The sequence below is a fragment of the Octodon degus genome, unplaced genomic scaffold, assembly GCF_000260255.1.
Source record: "Octodon degus isolate 3935 unplaced genomic scaffold, OctDeg1.0 scaffold00042, whole genome shotgun sequence".
Lineage (NCBI taxonomy): Eukaryota > Metazoa > Chordata > Mammalia > Rodentia > Octodontidae > Octodon > Octodon degus.
In genome coordinates, this window is record NW_004524618.1 from 1,393,256 (window position 1) to 1,398,092 (window position 4,837).

Below are 4,837 nucleotides of genomic sequence, written 5' to 3' on the forward strand. Positions count from 1 at the left end.
TGGCATGTGGTGCTGGGGGATCGAACCGCGGTCCCTGATGCTTGCTAATTGTTCTAAGTAGGTGCTTTAGACCACTGAACCATCTCTCCAGCCCCTTGACACAAGATCTTGCTATGCAGTTCAGGCTGGCCTTGAAGTCATGGCAATCCTCCTGCCTCAGGCTCCCAAGTGTTGGGGTTACAGACATGTGCCAACACACCTGGCTATATGGTCACTTTGTACTGTAAAAGAATACCACTGAGTTCTTGTGAAGTATAAAAATTATATATTTAATGTATTTATGACAATAGTTTTTATAGATTGTAGCACAAAATTTTAGGTTGTTTTTCACAAATAAGATAAACACACAAAAAAATAAGATAAACACAAATTAGTAAAAGAAAATAACCAAATACCAGGCATAGTGGCACATACCTATAATTTCAGCACTCAGGAGGCTGAGGCAGGAAGATCACAGTGAGTTCAAGACCAGCCTGAACTACATAACAAGACCCTGTCTCAAAAACAAAAAAGAAGAAAAAAGAAAAGAAAAAGAATTTTTTATTAGATTTCACTAGAAGCAAATATCAAAAGGCAAATATAAGCGTAAGTGGTAGTGTACACCTATAATCCCACCACTTGGGAGGCTGAGACAGGAGCGTCACTGAGTTCCAGATCAACCTGAACTACATAGTGAGATCCTGCCTCAGAAAACAAAACAAAACAAAAAGGTGAATACAGTGTTGTAAATAAAAAAAGTAAGCAAAAAATAGCCAGTGTAAATCAGACGTACAAGGCATGTCTCATGCAAACAAGAATGGACGGGTTGAAATGACACCCGCCCAAGTGATGCTCAGGGTAAAGTGTTAGGAGGCCAAGTCCAGAAGGCGCAAAGTGACGCAGAAGGAAACAGAGTGAGGCCACCCGGGAGGGGACGATGGGGAGGCCTAGGACAGCTGCTAAGGCACAGAGCTCCCCCTCAGAATACGAAACGCAGCCTCCTCTCACGTGTGCTGGCGGCTACCCAACTATGGGGTCACCCGAGAAACTGCTGAATGTATACTTCAGACAGATGGGTCATTTCTGATAAGGATTATATCTGATGCTTTTGTGGAGAAAAAAGGGGAGAGTGTAGTAGTAGAGGTGGAGTACTGTCCCTGACTTGGGGACTTACGCTGGGTCACTGGCTGGTGTTCAAGGAGGCATCCGGGCCTGCAGCAAGGCCTGGAATTCTGGATCAGAGCATTCGGGGCTTGATCTTAGAGCTCCGAGCTGTCAGACAGCTGGATGTGACTACTGGCCACTGAAATGCAGCTGCCCCAGGCTGGGTTGTAAACTACACACAAGTTAATCATTTCTATATTGATTACGCATTGCAACGACGCCATTGAGCTCTGTTGGCTTGCAGGAAAGGTATTACTAGTGTTCTCCACGTTTGCAGTGTGTGATGACTGCCGTCATGGGGAGGTGCTAGAGGCCCGCATATTAGTGTCACTTTTAAAAATCATGTTTAGGGGCCGGGAGATGGCTCAGTAGAATAAGTACTTCCCTGGCAAGTGAAGGGCCTGAGTTCAATCCCCGGGTCTGCCCAAAAATAAAAAAATAATTTTTTTTAAAAAATCATGTTTATTTCCCTTTTTAACATGGCTACTAGAAAAAAAAAATATTTACATGTATGGTTCAGGCTCCTGCTCGTTGGACGGAGCCATCCCGGGTAGTGGGAAGCCACCGAGGGCTCTTCAGCAGGGCAGGCGCGAGCAAAGGCTCAGTGAAAGGCTGATGGCCACCCGTGGGGCTCGAAGGCTGCACAGCTGCAGAGACTGCGGGCCCGCGAAGCACGAGCGGCCACCGACAGCCTGTGAGCCGCGCGCAGAGAGCTGCGCGCCCACCTCGCGTGTGGACCCTGGAGCTGGAATCCCACCCAACTTCCAGGTCTCGCGGCTGGAGGTCTAGATCGGCAGCACAGCGCCTGCCTGACAAGTGTGAGGTCGTGAGTTTGATTCCTGATACCTAAGACAAACAAATTCACACGATAAATCCTTGATTTTCTCCCAATCATTTAAAATAGAAAAGCCATTCTTGGGCTGGTGAGATGGCTCAGTGGTCTAAGGCACCTACTTAGAACAAGCTCAACAAAGCACATGCACCGCGGTTCGATCCCCCAGCACCACATGCCAGCCAGCCCCGCCCCCTGGTGGGCTGACCTGGCCACACACACACACACACACACACACTCTTAAAAAAAAAAAAAGGAAAAGCCATTCTTAACTCGTGGGCTATAAAAACAGCGGCCCTCGGGCTGGCGTCTGGGAATGCCTTCGGGCACCACCCGGAGGAGGCTGCAAGCCCCGCAAGGCCGGAGAGCTCCGCGCCACACGCAATCCGGAGACCGTGGAATCAGGAGCTCCCGCCTCCTGGTGTCACGTCGAGGAACTTGAGTCTTCGAGAGGTCACACAAGGAAGACGTTCCAAAGACAGGGCGTAAGCCTGAGAAGAGCTCCGGCTCCACCTGAGAGGCTGCGTCCCGCCCAGGGCCTCGGACCGAGCTCCTCCCTTCATTCATTCATCCTTTTGTTCTTCTTTTATTTCTTGACTGCATGGGAGCGCTGAAGAGTGAGATATTGATCAGATTTGGTCGCTGACCAGGAGGAACTCAAAGCACAAAACAAAGATATTTCAAGATGAATATCCTGAGTGAGAAATCCAAAATATAAATAATTTCAGTGAAAAATAGATGTGAGATGATAGGGAGGGAGGGAGGCTCTCTGGAGGAGAGAGAAGAGGAGGAGAGAGAGGAGGAGGAAGAGTAAAAAAGCGCGAGCTGCCGCTGCGTGCACGTATGTGTGCCCACTCCCCGACGTGACAGCAATTATTAAGCGCCACAACCATGTACTAATAAAATTTTTAAAATAAAAATGAATGGGCATTGCAGGTTGGGGAGAGCTCAGCCTTCGGACTGCGGGGTGAAGACCCGGAGGAAGCGCGGCCGGGAACAATCGGGCCAGGGGAAGGATCCGAGCTGGCTGCGGGAGGGCCCGGGGATCAGCATCCTGAGGCTGCCCTGAGGCTGCGGCTTCCAGGGCGCGGGACCAGGGAACGAGGCAGCTCTGCTGCGCGGAAAGCGACTTTGGAGACCCAAGTGGAGCTGCAGAGGCCGGGTCTGAGGTTAAGCCTGGTCTGGGCGGAGAGGAAGGCGCAGAGCTTTCGGCAGCCAGGCCGAATTCTGGGAATCCGCGCTGGCAGCCCGCCAGGCAGAGGGCTGAGCAGAGGTCCTCCAAGGAGGCGACAGTCTGGAAGGGCACAGGGACGGATGGACGAGGAGCGGCAGGGCGGTGAGATTCCAGCACGCGGTGCTCCGGGCCAGCAAAAGGAGCGCAGGCTGGGAAGGAAGTGGGGAGGGGCCCCCGCAGCCCCTCGGTGCCCCCCGCAGCCCCTCGGTGCCCCCCGCAGCCCCTCGGTGCCCCCCGCAGCCCCTCGGTGCCCCCCGCAGCCCCTCGGTGCCCCCCGCGCCGCCAGCCAAGGCAGCGCCTGGCCTGCCGTCAGGATTTCCCGGCTCTGCCCTTCTTGGCTCGGCCTCCTCAGCCGCAGCGAGATGCAAGGCCCGAGGGTGAGCAGCACTCAGCACGCTCCGCGAGCCTAACACCTAAGGTGACCCAACCGCCAGCTCCCGAACTGCCCAGGGCGAGCGCGGTCCTGCTCCAGGGTCGCAGGTCGGTCAGCTCCAGGCCAGGACTGTGCCCTTGTTGATGGAGGCCCTCCCTAGCTGGGACCAGTTTTCTTGTGTCGCATTGTGCGTGTGTTGGTTGTGAGCCCTGGGCTGCCCCCACACGCTGCTCTGTGAGGAGTGACAACACTGTGCCCAGCTTTGTGCAAGACCAGCACAGGACAAAGTCACAGCCCTGCTGCGGGGCAGGGGACACCCCCGCAGGCCCCGCAGCAGGCCTTTGGGTCTTACAGCTCTCCCCGCCCGAGCTTTACTTCCTAGGTGCTCTGCACGTGCAGAACTATGTATGAGATGGGACCGGGGAGACGGCTCAGTAGGATAAGCGCCTGACTGGCAAATGCAAGGATCTGGGTTCAATCCCCGGCTCCACAAAAAAAAAAAAAAAAAAAAAGAGACTCCTGAGAACTATGTATGAGAACAGGCAACAACATCTTGTTTATAAATACATAGATCAGCCTTGAGGGTGCCAGGCGCCAGCCCCCGAGCTCACGCGCCTGAAGATGCAGAAGTGCACCCCAGCCAGTGTACACCCTGCACGGGGCCGGGCCTTGGCTGGGGTTGGAAGAGGGTTGGGGGACGGGGGTGACCAGAACCTTGTTCTGTATTCTTTTGTGCTTTGAAAAGCACCAAACATATGCATCACCTATTTTTTTTTTTAAGGTTTAAAACTGTGGGCCCTTCTGTTTTTACATAGCCAAGTACACAGTGGGCTCGGTCTCCAGTTTTGCCTTCCGCACCTTGTGCCTTTGTGCACAGCCTAAGTCGCCAAAGGCAGGGCCTGGGGCTCGCTTTTTTTTTTTAATTTGGAATGCTTCACGAATTTGCGCGTCATCCTTGCGCAGGGGCCATACTAATCTTCTCTGTATCGTTCCAATTTTAGTATATGTGCTGCCGAAGCGAGCACCCGGGTCTCGCTTTCACCGTGTGGATTTAGAACTCTTCTCCGAGTCAGTCGGCCCAGCTGGAGGGCGAGGGGCCCTTGCCACCGTCCCCACAAGGGAAGCTTCGAGAACTGCCTATCTACTGGTAAAGGGTTTCATGATCTGGGGATGAAAGAGAATATATTAACACAAAATACTCCTGCTTTTTAAGTCCACATCCTTCTGGGGAAATCTAATACAAAGGCATCAGATC

At 52.9% G+C, this 4,837-nt stretch overlaps 1 non-coding gene across 1 annotated transcript; it reads right to left on the reverse strand.

Moving 5' to 3' along the window:
• Window positions 1–4,500: 4,500 nt before the first annotated feature.
• On the reverse strand, window positions 4,501–4,607 carry LOC111816851. The gene has a single exon (XR_002821177.1). It is a non-coding gene; the product is annotated as a U6 spliceosomal RNA (small nuclear RNA).
• Between the last annotated feature and the right edge of the window lie 230 nt (window positions 4,608–4,837).